Source organism: Pinus tabuliformis, chromosome 9 (genome assembly GCF_031772625.1).
Source record: "Pinus tabuliformis cultivar Carrire ecotype Pingquan chromosome 9, CPIR1, whole genome shotgun sequence".
Lineage (NCBI taxonomy): Eukaryota > Viridiplantae > Streptophyta > Pinopsida > Pinales > Pinaceae > Pinus > Pinus tabuliformis.
In genome coordinates, this window is record NC_142307.1 from 1,062,345,352 (window position 1) to 1,062,360,915 (window position 15,564).

At 46.7% G+C, this 15,564-nt stretch overlaps 3 pseudogenes; all 3 read right to left on the reverse strand.

Annotated features, from left to right (window-relative positions):
- Positions 1–1,344: 1,344 nt before the first annotated feature.
- Positions 1,345–3,761, reverse strand: LOC149152418 (25S ribosomal RNA; annotated as a pseudogene).
- A 247-nt stretch (positions 3,762–4,008) lies between these two features.
- LOC149152419 (5.8S ribosomal RNA) lies at positions 4,009–4,161 on the reverse strand (annotated as a pseudogene).
- A 2,719-nt stretch (positions 4,162–6,880) lies between these two features.
- Positions 6,881–9,801, reverse strand: LOC149152420 (18S ribosomal RNA; annotated as a pseudogene).
- Positions 9,802–15,564: the final 5,763 nt, after the last annotated feature.

Here is a 15,564-nt window from a genome sequence, read left to right on the forward strand (position 1 = left end):
CACGGAATCGAAAGCCCCATGCTCGGTAGACTTGGGCGGTCATTCCCTGTCGCGTGATGACCTGGAAACCCAAAGCTCCCCAAACTTGGGCAGCCATTCCCTGTCGCGTGATGACATGGAAACCTAAAACTCCCCAGACTTGGGCAGTAGTTTTAGCTGCGGCACGAGTGACATGGGAGCCCTGCGTTTCCCAGACTTGGGTAGTAATCTTTGTCATGATGTGAAATGGAAACCCCATGTGTCCACTGACTTGGGTAGCAGTTTCCATCACCCCCCGACATGGAAATCCAAAGTTCCACAAACTCTCGGGTGATTCAGATGTGTTGTGACATGGAAACCCCATGTTTCCCAGACTGGGGTGGTTTTTTTTGGTGGTTCCCACCACGCCGCGACATGGAAACTGCGAGTTCCCTAGACTTGGGTAGTGGTTTTGAAACACCCCAAGTTCCTGAGACTTGCGAGCTAGTTTGCATCGTCATGGAAACCCCAAGTTCCCCGCATTGGGGCATTGTTGAAAACCTCGCGTTTCCATCGTGCCATAAAATAAAGAAACCCGTGGTTCCATCAAGGGCGGGACATGGAAACCCCAAGTTTCCCAGGCTTGGGTGCTAGGGCACGACATGGAAACCTCAAGTTTCCCCAGGCTTGGGCACTGCCGGTTTCAGTCATGGCGCGACATGGAAACCCAAAGCTTCCCAGGCTTGGCCGCCAAGGCGCAACATGGAAACCCCAAGTTTCCCTAGGCTTGGGTGCCGCTGGTTTCGATCGTGGTGCAACATGGAAACCCCAAGTTTCCCCAAGATTTGGCGCCAGGGTGCGACTTGGAAACCCCAAATTTCGGGTGCGGCATGGAAACCCCAAATTTTTTTGCATTAGGCATAAGTCCCTAATTTTAGGGGCCAGGTGGAAACCCCAAATTTTGGGCGTGACATGGAAACCCAAATTTTTTTTCACTGGGCGGAACCCCCAAATTTTAGGCGCTAGGTGGAAACCCCAAATTTTTGGTGCGACATGGAAGCCCCAAATTTTAGGCACCAGGTGGAAACCCCAAAGTTTTGGTGCCTTTTTCATCCCAACTTGTAAACCCCAAATTTTGGGCATGGGGCGTGACATGGAAACCCCAAAATTTTGGGCGCCGAGGCATAACATGGAAACCTCAAAATTTTGGGTGCCGAAGCACGACATGGAAACCCCAATTTTCTCAGGCTTTGGCTCCTTTTCTGTCATGGCATGGAAACCCCAAATTTCCCGTCCCCAAGCAATAAAAAATTGTCATCTAGAGGAAGAGGCAAAGGTGCGAGAGCAGGAGCACTATCCAGATTTGTTTGTGACAAGGGTGAAGCTCTGAATTGAGGTGACCAAGGGCTGAATCTCAGTGGATCATGGCAGCAAGGCCACTCTACCACTTACAATACCCCATCGCATATTTAAGTCATCTGCAAAGGATTCTTCTCAATGATCTTTTGGAATTGAACTTTAAAGCTGCCCTGACCGAGATGCTTCACGGCCGTGGTTTGCAAATGACAAGAGCCCCTGGGGATGACAAAGTGATGCCCCTACTACGGGTCAAGATACAGTTGAAGAGTGACGTGCACTGCTTCTAGCGTGGTTCCTGAGTTAGAGGCATGCAGTCATAATCCGACACATGGTAGGTTCACGCCACTAGCTTTTCAACCAAGCGCGATGACCAATTGTGTGAATCAATAGTTCCTCTCGTACTGAGTTGAATTACTATTCCGGTGCGATTCATTGATAGGGTAAAACTAACCTGTCTCAAGATGGTCTAAACCCAGCTCACGTTCTCTATTGGTGGGTGAACAATCCAACACTTGGTGAATTTCGCTTCACAATGATAGGAAGAGCCAACATTGAAGGATCAAAAAGCAACATCGCTATGAATGCTTGGCTGCCATAAGCCAGTTATCCTTGTGGTAACTTTTCTGACACCTCTAGCTTCAAGTTCCAAAAATCTGAAGGATCGATAGGCCATGCTTTCACTGTTTGTAGTCGTACTAAAAGTCAAAATCAAATGAGCTTTTACCCTTTTGTTCCACATGAGATTTATGTTCTCGTTGAGCTCATCTTAGGACACCTGCTTTATCTTTTAACAGATGTGCTGCCCCAGCCAAACTCCCCACCTGACAATGTCTTCCGCCCGGACTGACTCACTAAAATGTGCCTTAAGGCCAAAAACAGGGGTAGTTCCCCATCTCCACCCCACGGAATAAGTAAAATAACATTAAAAGTAGTGGTATTTCACTTGCACTGAAAACGACTCCCACTTATTCTACACCTCTCAAGTCATTTCACAAATTTGGACTAGAGTCAACTCAACAGGGTCTTCTTTCCCCACTGATTTTTCCAAGCCCGTTCCCTTGGCTGTTGTTTCGCTAGATAGTAGATAGGGACAATGGGAATATCATTAATCCATTCATGCACGTCACTGATTAGATGATGAGGCATTTGGCTACCTTAAGAGAGTCATAGTTACTCCCGCCATTTACCCACGCTTGGTTGATTTTCTTCACTTTGACATTCAGAGCACTAGGCATAAATCACATTAAGTCAGCATCCACAGGGACCATCACAATGCTTTTTTTTAATTAAATAGTTGGATTTCCCTTGTTTATACCAGTTCTAAGTCGACTGTTCGACACCTAGGGAAAAGCCCCTGGGAGGGGGAATTCTATGCCTGTAGCCCAATCGGCATGCCCTCGCCATGAGAGCAGCTCGGGTAGACTGCCGACAACCCATGGGTTGAGGGCGCAAACCCCTAAGCCTAGCCTTCAAAGCTAATCCTTTTCCTAAAGTTACGGATCCATTTTGCTGACCTCCCTTACCTACATTGTTCTTTTGATCAGAGGTTGTTCACCTTGGACACCTGATTCGGTTATGAGTATGATCGGGCATGAACAGTACTCGGTCCTCTAGATTTTCAAGGGCCGCTGAGGGCGTACTAGACACCATAAGACATGTGGTGCTCTTCTAGCTGTTGTACCCTATCTCTGGGTGAACCGATTCTAGGGTGGGCAAGCTATTAAAAAGAAAAGATAAATCTTCCCAGGGCCCCTGACGATGTCTCCAAATTTCCTAATGTTGCCACCCACCGTCGTGTCCCGATTTGAAAATATTAACCCGATTCCCTTTCAATGCTCGTGCAGAGTGCACCCTTGATACTAAGTTTCCCCATCTCTTAGGATCGACTAACCCATGTCTAAGTGATGTTCACATGGAACCTTTCCCCACTTCAGTCTTCAAATTTCTCATTTGACTATTTGCTACTACCACCAAGATCTACACCAGGGGTCGATCCACCAAGATGCATCGATAGCCTCCATCCACTTCCCTCCTGGAAATTTCAAGCACTCTTTAACTCTGTTTTCAAAGTCATTTTCATCTTTCCCTTGTGGTACATGTTCGCTATCGTTCTCTCGCCCGTATTTAGCCTTGGATAGAATTTACCACCCAATTAGGGCTGCATTCCAAAACAACTTGACTCGCCTACAACACCTCGTGATGTGGCAGGGTCCCAGCCTAACGGGGCTGCCACCCTCTCAGGTGCCCCCTTCCAAGGGACTTGGCCCAAGACTATCACTGAGGACGCTTCTACAAACTACAATTCAGGCGATGTTGCCACCTGATTTTCATGTTTGGCTCTTCCCGGTTCGTTCGTCGTTACTAGGGGAATCATTGTAAGTTTCTTTTCCTCCGCTTAATTATATGCTTAAACTTAGCAGGTGTTCTCACTTGAGCTGAGGTCGCAAAGTTGGAGCTAAATCCGCCCTACCCAATGGGAGGAAAAGAGAGAGAAAAGAAAGTTCGAGAGATGCCACACAAAACCCGCATAAGCTAACCTCGACTGCTCATCCAAGGGGACAAGATCACCACTCTCTGATGCATGCCACGAAACATTACTCAAGGTATTTCAGCCAACTGCACTGCATTGGGCATGGACGACCAACTCCACTACTCCCTAACACATTGCAGGGAGTGTGTTTGAATGGGATGCGATGCCTAGACAGAAATGCCCTCGACCGAGGCCTCGGGCACAAATTATGTTAAAAAACTCGATGATTCAAGGGATTCTGTAATTCACACTAAGTATTTCATTTCACTACGTTTTCATCATAACAAGAGCTGAGATATCTGTTGCCAAGAGTCGTTTCCATGTATTACTAAAAAGATCACCACAACACTGAATAGGGGCACCCCCCCACAACAAATGTATGGCTAAGGGCCAAAAGAAGGAAAGGAAGAAAAACGCATGAAAGAAAGAGAAACAAAGGTGTCTACCTCCCCACAGGAGGAGGCTCAAATAGAGAACAATCTCCCCGAGCCCCATGCCCTCGCAAAAAGGGGGGAAATGCATGGAACAACAATCGAGAAGGACCAGGGTGGTCACCCCGGGAGCTCGCATTACTTTCAATCCTTCCCGAACACCAGTCCACAACAATTTCCCCTTTTCTCCATAAAGCTAGGGACCAAAAGGAAGAAGGGAAGAAAATAAGGTGAAAGAAATAGAGATCAAATGTGGCTACCAGCTCACAAGGGGAGGTTCAAACAAAGCACAAGCCTCCCAAGCCCCGTACCTTCACAAAAAGGGGAGAATTTAAGGGGACAACGATCAAGAAGGACTAGGGTGGCCACCCTGGGAGCTCACATTGCATTTCATCCTTCCAAAACACCAATCCACAACAACCACAACTTTTCTCCCTAAAGCTAGGGGCCAAAAGGAATAAGGGAAGAAAACAACATGAAAGAAAGGGATATCAACCATGGCTACCGACTCACAAGGGGAGGCTTCAAACAAAGAACAAGATTCCCCAACCCCGTGCCTTTGCAAAAAGTGGGGAACTGTAAGGGATGACGATCAAGAAGGACTAGGGTGGCCACCTTGGGAACTCGCATTGCTTTTCATCCTTCCCGAACACCAATCCACAACAATCCCACCTTTTCTCCATAAAGCTAGGGGCCAAAAGGAAGAAGGGAAGAAAACAACATGAAAGAAAGAGAGATATCAAATGTGTCTACCAGCTCACAAGGGGAGGCTCAAATAGAGAACAAGCTTCCCCAACCCCATGCCTTCGCAAAAATGGGGGGAACTATAGGGGATGATGATCAAGAAGGAATAGGGTGGCCACCCCCGGAACTCGCACTACTTTTTTTTCCTTCCTGAACACCAATCCACAACAATCCCACCTTTTCTCCATAAATCTAGGGACAAAATCAAGAAGAGAAGAAAACAACATGAAAGCAAGAGACATCAAACGTGGATACCAGCTCACAAGGGGAGGCTCAAATAGAGAACAATATTCCCAAACCCTGTGCCTTCGCAAAAAGGGGGGAACTGCATGGAACGAAAATTTAGAAGGACTAGGGTTGCCACACCGGGAACTTGCACTGCTTTTTTTCCTTCCCGAACACCAATCCACAACAATCCCACCTCTTCTCCATAAAGCTAGGGGCAAAAGGAAGAAGGGAAGAAAACAACACCGAAGAAACAAAGATCCCAAGAAAAGAGAGAAGCTCAACAACATGCTGAGTAGACGTCCGCTAACCAAAAAGAAATCAAACAAGGCACCCAATCAAAAAGCATCCCACCTCTTCACACCCTCCCACATACATTACAGCACAACACCCTTTCTAGCTTTACAACATAACAAACAACAATAAAAAAACCAAGCAAATAAATCACAACCTAAACTTGACCACTAGAAAAGACAAGGGTCACGATGAGACCAATGTCTGGAGCACGTTACTAAGAGGTAAACAACCCCCCAACCTGGCACAAGGCTTCAAATGACAAATAGACTACTAATAACAAACCCACCCCACTATTGCACCCCTTCGTGTACAAAACACCCAACAACCTTTCCAGCGAGAAAGTCAATGGGGGTCAAGAATCAAACTCCAAAGAGGAGTTGTCACGGGTTGACACTCAATGCTGGAGAAAGCCATAGGGCCACAAATACATCGATGGTGCAAGGCCACTAAAGAGAGGGATGTCTGCAAAGTGCACACCACGAAACAAAGAAATGACCAAGTCCCACAAAAAACCCACAATCCAAAGGGAGGAACAAAGACACAACCCGCTACATCTTTATCCCTTAGAAGGGGAGTAGCTCACGAGAGGACAAGGAATTCCCTCAATGACAAAGGCACGAGATAAGACTACCACCCTCATGCCCATCGATGGGGAAAATTGTGATCTCGATGGAGCTCAGACCGAGGGAGGGGTTTTCCATTACCTGGACACCCAACCCTTCCATGAGGGCATGTCAAGGAATGGTCAGGAGGACTAGGGTGGCCAGCCCAATGGGTTGAACCACTCTTCATCCATCCCATATTGACCCCACCCTGACAATTTCCCCTCATGGAAGGTTTGAGCTACCAGGCGCGCACGCAACCACTCCCTCGACCCAACCACCAGCAAAAAAGCTCACCCAAGCAACACATCAACCACCGCCGCCTTTTCGAGAGAACCAACTATGGAAGCCCACACCCTTGGCCCATGCCTTCCAACGAACAAAAGACTGAGCACCGCCGCTACGAATGAGTCTAAATTTATCCATCGTATTTCCCAAGCACCTCAACTATAGCAACCATGCCCGGCCGAACAGATCATCGGAAGGGCTCCCAAGAAACAAGCTTCCGAACCCCCTACAGAAACACATTGGGGGAAAGAAAAACAAAGGATGGGTGGGACAAGCACAAGCATGGCTTGCAAGCACACACACGAAAAAACAAGCGTTACCACAAGACAAGCAACCAACAATGTTCCTGCCAAACACCAAACCCACTCCCCTAGAGACACACCACATAGTCCCACATTGCAATCGAAACCCAACCAACCCGAACCAAAAAAGAAAACCCCTGCTATCAATGATCCTACCACAGGTTCACCTACGGTAACCTTTTTAATAATTATCCTTCCTTTAAATGATAAGTTTAAATGAAATTATCATGATGTCAATGGCAGCGAACCACCATCATCGACGCAATCCAAACACTTCACTTGATCATTCAATCGGTAGGAGTGATGAGCAGTGCGTACAAAGGGCAGTGATGTAGTCAACATGAGTTGATGACACGTGCTTCCTAGAAATTCCTCGTTGAAGACCAATAATTGTAATAGTATATCCCCATCACGATACAATTTGAGAATATTTCTCAATCCTCTTGAACTAGGAAGAAAAACTCGTTGGATGCATCAGTGTAGCATGCGTGTAGCCCAGAACATCTAAGAGCATCAAAGACCTGTTATTACCTCAAACTTCCATGGCCTAAATGGCCATAGTCCCTCTAAGAACCTGGCTACAAAGGGGATCCCCTGCATAGCTAGTTAGCAGGCTGAGGTCTCATTTGTTATCGGAATTAACCAGACAAATCGCTCCACCAAGTAAGAACAAACATGCACCACCACCCATAGAATCAAGAAAGAGCTCTCAATCTATCAATCCTTACTATGTATGGACCTAGTAAGTTTCCCACTGTTGAGTCAAATTAAGCCACAGGCTACACTCCTGGTGGTGCCCTTTCGTCAATTCCTTTAAGTTTCAGCCCTACGACCATACTCCCCCTAGAACCCAAACACTCTAATTTCTCCAAAGGTGCTGACGGAGTCCTTAGAGCAACATCCGTTGATCCCTGATCGGCATCGTTTATGGTTGAGACTAGGAAAGCATCTGATCGTCTTCGAGCCCCCACCTTTCATTCTTGATAATGAAAACATCCTTGGAAAATGCTTTCACAGTGGTCCATCTTTCATAAATCCAAGAATTTCACCTCTAACAATGAAATACGAATTCCCCCGATAGTCCCTATTAATCATTACTCTGGTCCTGAAGGCTAAAACAATAGGACCAAACTCCTATCACATTATTCCATGCTAATGTATACAGAGCATAAGCTTGCTTTGAGAACTCTAATTTTTTCAAAGTAACAGCGTTGGAGCCACGACCTAGCCAATTAAGCCTAGGAGCACAGCTCTGAAAAAGGGATAGAAGGGCAGGTGCACACCGAGTAGGCGGACCGACCTTTACAACCCAAGATCCACTACGAGTGTTACACAACAATTTTTCACCGTCCCTACTACCCTTGTCCCGTACCTTGGAGGACTCATTCCAGGACCTATGAGAAGTGGCATGGCCTAAAAACACTTTCATTACATTCCTCTGAGCATGAGCTTTGTTTGCCTTGAAGACATCTCCTGCTGAAAAACCTTAAAAATAGCTCTTTTTCCATTGGCGCGGTTTCACAGTTCAGACCCCGCGCCAAGGGGGAAAATCCTCTAAAGAGAGTGCGCCCTTTGGTGCTCTGTCATAGAGCCTCACCCGTGCCAACCATATTAAGAAGTGTTTTTTAAAAATAAATGGCAGAAGCTTCGTCCTAACAAATTCCTGGACTGCTATCTATCTTGAGTTGGGTGGTTTGGCTACGGATTTTTATAGAGAGGAAGTGGTTTTCCACCTCTGATGGAAGCTTCCTTGATGATAGGGCCAATCCCATGATTATAGGGATCCCAACTCCCCTTCCTCCATAAAATCTTGCCCATTTCCTTTGCAAGCTAGTTTTTGGAGAGTTCTATAGTTCCAGAGTTCTAGAATTCTAGAATTCCCAAGAGCTTTATGCTGCAAGAGCCTTCTTGATTCCCTTAAGGCCAAATCCAAGCAAGGAGACTATTGTCTAGATCCGAAGAGAGAGGCTTGTCCTTATTCCTGACAGGATTTGCGAGACATGTTCTGCTGACGACCTGCCAAAGGAGAATCTAGCGTCAGAACATTGGTTGTACTCTCCTTTGATTGATTATTAATGAGCGACTATTGGTTATGGTTCTACTCTTGTTATTATTTATGATGATGATGAGTTATGTATTTTTTGACTGACATATATTTGCATATACTAGATTTTATGCTTGCGTTTGTATTGTTTCTTGCATGTGTAGGTGTCCATTCACGGAGATCATGAGGATTGTGATTTGCCGGAGCAAAGGAACGAGAGCACCACCTCTTCTACAAACAATAGCGTTGGAATCCAGGTAGGCTTTCATCGTTGGTCTGTTTATTTGCAACTAGGGATTTGCACTATAGCATTTGATGATTGTTGCTAGACCTGGTCTGGACTAGTAGGGATCACCTCTGTCCGCAAAGGTGATTTACCTCTTCAACAACGAGATTTTTAACTGCAACAACTTAAATATACACTATTGGATCTAGAATTACCATGGCTTCTGGCACCAGACTTGTCCTCCAATGGATCCTCGTTAAGGGATTTAGATTGTACTCATTCCAATTACCAGACTCGATGAGCCCAGTATTGTTATTTATTGTCGCTACCCCCTCATGTCAGGATTGGGTAATTTGTGCACCTACTACCTTCCTTGGATGTGGTAGCTGTTTCTCAGGCTGCCTCTCTGAAATCGAACCCTAATTCTCTGTCACCTGTCACCACCATGGTAGGCCTCTATCCTACCATCGAAATTTGATAGGGAAGAAATTTGAATGAAGCATCGCCAGCACAAGGGCTATGCAATCTGTCGAGTTATCATGATTCACAGAAGAAGCGGGCAAGCTCGTGCCAGCCTTTTATCTAAAAAATGCATCCATTCCAAAGAGTTGGGACCTCGTGCACGTATTAGCTCTAGAATTACTATGGTTATCCGAGTCGTATGGTACCATCAAAAAAACTATAACTAATTTAATGAGCCATCCGCAGTTTCACAGTCTGAATTAGTTCATATTGAGACATGTATGGATTAATCTTTGAGACAAGCATATGACTATTGGTAGGATCAACCAGATAACACCTTCCCACTTCAAAGGGAATTCTAGGCACTCTCTTACCCAGAGCCAACCTGAACACCCATTAAGTCAAAGAGATGTCAAAATATCATGTAAAACATTTATGCCTTGCACCTCTTACATCCCAAGAAGGAAGCACAGGCAACATGCCAAGGACATGGTGAACAAATGGGTAGACCTGCCGAGCCACAATGCACCAAGGCCACTCCAGAGTTTGCAACCACGCCCCAACCAACAAGAAAATGAGCGATCACTCACCCACTCCCTTAGAAATGCCTCCAAAAGCCTCCACACCCCGCATTGAGGCCACCTAGGAGTCCACCCGGACAACAACAACAGTGGAACTCAATCTCTTGATCACCTACGGTAGCCTCGATGCAAAGGATATAAATGGAGAATGACCAACCATGCAACCTCTATATTATAAATGAGCCCCAACCCTCCCTACCCTACACCGAGGACTCCTAAGAATCCACCTAGATGGCAGAAACGATGGACCTCAATCTCCTGATTGCTTGTGGAAGCCTTGATGCGAAATAAAATGAAGGAAATAAAAAGGGGACAACCAACCACAAATCCTATCATAGAGAGGCCATACAAACCTCCCTGCCCCACACCAATCCCACATAGGAGTCCACCAAGATAGAAACAACAGTGGACCTTGATCGGATGATCACCTGCAGCATCCTTGACAAAAAGGCAAGGGAAGGAAATAATACAAGAAAAACCGAGCCCGCAACCTCCCTTACAAATGCCTCCCAACCCTCCCCTCCCCACACAGAGGCCACCTAGGAGTCCACCTAGACAACAGCGATGATGGACCTCGATCGCATGATTGATTCCGGTAGCCTTAATGCAAAGGAAATGTAAGGAAATAAAAAATGACCAACCAAGCCCACAACCTCTCTTAGAAATGCCCTCGTACCCTCCCTGCCACACACTGAGGCCACCTAGGAGTCCACCCGGATAGCAGCAACGTTGGACCTCGATCGCTTGACCACCTGTGGCAACCATGATGTGAAGGCAAAGGAAGGAAATTATTGCAAATCAAGAGGCTCGCTACACAATACAAGAACATATCCAAATAAGAGGAGGGATCAGGCAACTCTACACCCCATGCACCCTACATACAAGCAACCTAGAAGACTTTCCACAACTTTACCAACTAGACAATGAATAATTTTCCCTACAGCCACCTCCACGCAAAGGAGAGAGGTCGAAGCATTCCACCTCGAAATGCTTCTTCTAAATAGCCCCCACCATCGATGTAACAAGACTCCTCCCCATTGGACCATGAGCGCATATACAATTGAAACAACAAATGCCCCCCAACCCTCCCCTCCCCGTACAAAGGTCACCTAGGATTCCACTCAGACAGCAGCAATGACGGACCTTGATCACATGATCGCCTATGGCAGCCTTAATGCAAAGGAAATAGAAGTAAATAAAACAAGACCAATCGAGCCCACAACCTCTCTTAGAAATGGCCCCCGACCCTCCCTGCTGCACACCGAGGCCACCTAGGAGTCCACCCGGAGAACAACAATGGTGGAACTCGATCACTTGACCGCCTGCAGCAACCATGATGCGAAGGAAAAGGAAGGAAATAAATGAAAATCAAGAGGCTCTCTACATAATACAAGAAAATATCCAAATAGGAGGAGGTATTGGGAAGCTCCGCACCCCACGCACCCTACATACAAGCAACCTAGGAGATTTCCCAGAGCTTTACCAACTGGACAATCAATAATTTTCACCTACGACCACCTCCACACAAAGGAGGGAGGTCGAAGTGTGCCACCTCATAATCCTTCTTCTAGATAGCCCCCAACATTGATGTAGCAAGCCTCCTCCCCATTGGACCACAAGCGCATACACAATTGAAACAACAAATTCCCATAAACGTTGTGACTTAACATTTCCAACCGCAAAAGCCTGCCATGCACACAAGATGCAAGGAAAAAGTCGACCACTCAATCAAACATATGGGCCAACACATCTATCAAAACCTCAAAGCCAACACAACCACGAATGATGTGCACTTTGAAAGGAATGCCAACCCTTAACTTTACAATAAGGATAACAGCGCCTCACATCACCCGATGGAAAAAGCAAGAAAGAGGGAGGGTAGGTGGTTTACAACCAAAACCCTTCCATGTCCCTCTTAAATGTATGCATCTCAACCGACAATGCCAACATAGAAAGAGCACAAGAAACCAGCACCATAAATAGTCGAACAATGAAGAGGCTAGCTATCACAGGGAGCCACACCACAACAACCCATACAACTCTGAGAACTTAGAGCAGAAGGGGAATTGTTCACATATGCCTCCCAGGACAAGCATGGCCAACATTACTGCTCATGTGCTACTAAGTGGGTATGGAGAGAAGATGAAAATAAACCACCCTACAAATGACCCAAGGCCATTCTTGAGGCAAACCCGAAAAACCAACTCAATTACCAACCCACCTTTCACATGAAAAGCAAAACCCTCCCCACCAAATAGGGAGGAGGTGAACAATATAATGAGGAGCCAATTTCAATGGAGCCACACATGGCTACCTAGCCCAATCAAAATTTTCTATTCGCAACAACCAAGGGGCACGATAGCGACATAGGCATGACAAAGTTTTGGGCTTCCATCTGGGACCACAACAACGAAGGCTCAAAGGAGCGCCGAGCAAACTTTTAACATTTTTATCATTCGGATGGGCAAGAGGGACAGGGATGAGCATGGCCAACATTACCACTCATGTGCTACCGAGCAAGCATGGAGAGAAGATGAAAATAGGCCACCCTACAAATGACCCAAGGCCATCGTTCAGGCAAACCCGACAAAACAACTCAATTACCAACCCACCTTTCACATGGAAATAAAACCTATCACTTGTATCATTTGGACGAGCATGAGGGACCAAGACGAGCCAGGGAGCCACACCACAACAACCCATACAACTCCAAGAACTTAGAGAGCAGAAGGGTAATTGTTCACATATGCCTCCCGAGACAAGCATGGCCAACATTACTGCTCATGTGCTACCAAGTGGGGATGGAGAGAAGATGAAAATTAGCCACCCTAAAAACGACCCAAGATCATCGTTCATGCAAACCCAAAAACACAACTCAATTACCAACACATCTTTCACATGAAAAGAAAACTTGTCACTTGTATCATTTGGATGGGCATGAGGGGACTAGGATGAGCTAGGGAGCCACACCACAACAACCCATACAACTCCAAGAACTTAGAGAGAAGAAGGGGAATTGTTCACATATGCCTCCTGGGATGAGCATGGCCAACATTACCGCTCATGTGCTACCGAGTGGGGATGGAGAGAAGATGAAAATCAACCACCCTACAAATGACCCAAGGCCATTGTTCAGGCAAACCTGAAAACAAAACTTGATTACCAACCCACCTTTCACACAAAAAGAAAACCTGTCACTGGTATCATTTAGAGTGGCACGAGGGGACGAGGATGAGCTAGGGAGCCTCACAACAAAAACCCATACAACTCCAAGAACCTAGAGAGTAGAAGGGGAATTGTTCACATATGCCTCCCAGGACGAGCATGGCCAACATTATCACTCATGTGCTACCAAGCGGGGATGGAGAGAAAATGAAAATCGACCACCCAACAAACGACCTTCACTGTCCTTTTATCTAAAAAATGCATCCCTTCTAAAGAGTCAGGGCTTGGTGCACCTATTAGCTCTAGAATTACTATAATTATCCGAGTAGTATGGTACCATCAAAAAAACTATAACTAATTTAATGAGCCATCTACAGTTTCGTGGTCTGAATTAGTTCATACTTAGACATGCATGAGTTTATCTTTGAGACAAGCATATGACTACTGGTAGGATCAACCAGGTAGCACCCTCCCACTTCAAAGGGAATTCTGGGCGCTCTCTTACCAAGAGCCAACCTGAACACCCATCAAGTCAAAGAGATGTCAAAATATCATGTAAAACTTTTATGCCTTGCACCTCTCACATCCCAAGAAGGAAGCAAACGCAACATGCCAAGGACATGGTGAACAAATGGGTAGACCTACCAAGCAACAACACACCAAGTACATTCCAAAGTTTGCAACCACGCCCTTACCAACAAGAAAACGAGCGATCACTCACCCACTCCCTTAGAAATGCCTCCAAAATCCTCCATGCCTCGCACCGAGGCCACCTAGGAGTCCACCTGGATAGCAGCAATAGTGGACCTCGATCTCCTGATCACCTGCGGCAGCCTCGATGCAAAGGAAATAAATGGAGAATGACCAACCACGCAACCTCTATATTATAAATGAGCCCCAACCATCCCTGCCCCGCATCGATGCCACCTAGGAATCCATCCGGACAGCAGCAACGATGGACCTTGATCTCTCGATCCCCTGCGGTAGCCTTGATGCGAAGGAAAAGGAAGGAAATAAAAAGAAGACAACCGACCGCAAATCCTATCATAGAGAGGCCATACAAACCTCCCCGCCCCGCACCGATGCCACCTAGGAGTCCACTCAGACAACATCAATAGTGGACCTCAATTGGATGATCACCTGCAGTAGCCTCGACACAAAGGAAAGGGAAGGAAATAATACAAGACAAACCGAGCCCACAACCTCCCTTAGATATACCCCCCAACCATCCCCTCCTCGCACAAAGGCCACCTAGGAGTCGACCCGGATAGCAGCAACGATGGACCTCGAGCGCATGATCACCTATAGTAGCCTCAATGGAAAGGACACAGAAGGAAATAAAACAAGACCAACTGAGCCCATATCCTCTCTTCGAAATGCCCCCCGACCCTCCTTGCCGTACAACGAGGCCACCTAGGAGTCCACCTGGATAGCAGCAATGGTGGACCTCAAACACTTGACCACCTGCAGCAACCACGATGTGAAGGAAAAGGAAGGAAATAAATGCAAATCAAGAGGCTCACTGCACAATACAAGAACATATCCAAACAGGAGGAGGGATCGGGCAGCTCCGCACCCCACACACCCTACGTACAGGCAACCTGGGACATTGGCCACAGCTTTACCAACTGGACAATGAATAATTTTCACCTACGGCCACCTCCACGCAAAGGAGGGAGGTCGAAGCATTCCACCTCGAAATCCTTCTTCCAGATAGCCCCCACCATCGATGTAGCAAGCCTCCTCCCCATTGGACCACGAGCACATACACAATTGAAACAACAAGTGCCCCCCAACCCTCCCCTCCCTACACAGAGGCCACCTAGGAGTCCACCCAGACAACAACAACGATGGACCTCAATTGCATGATCGCCTTTGATAGCCTTGATGCAAAGGAAATGGAAGGAAATAAAATAAGACCAACCGAGCCCACAAACTCTCTTAGAAATTCCCCTAGACCCTCCTCATCGCGCACCAAGGCCACCTAGGAGTCCACTCGAACAACAAAAATGGTGGACCTCGATCACTTGACCGCCTGCGGCAACCACAATGCGAAGGCAAAGGAAGGAAATAAATGCAAATCAAGAGGCTCGCTACACAATACAAGAACATATCCAAACAGGAGGAGGGATCGGGTAGCTCCGCACCCCATGCACCCTACGTAAAGGCAACCTAGGAGATTGCCCACAGCTTTACCAACTCGACAATGAATAATTTTCACCTACGGCCACCTCCATGCAAAGGAGGGAGGTTGAAGCATTCCACCTTGAAATCCTTCTTCCAGATAGCCCCCACCATCGACGTAGCAAGCCTCCTCCCCATTGGACCACGAGCGCATACACAATTGAAA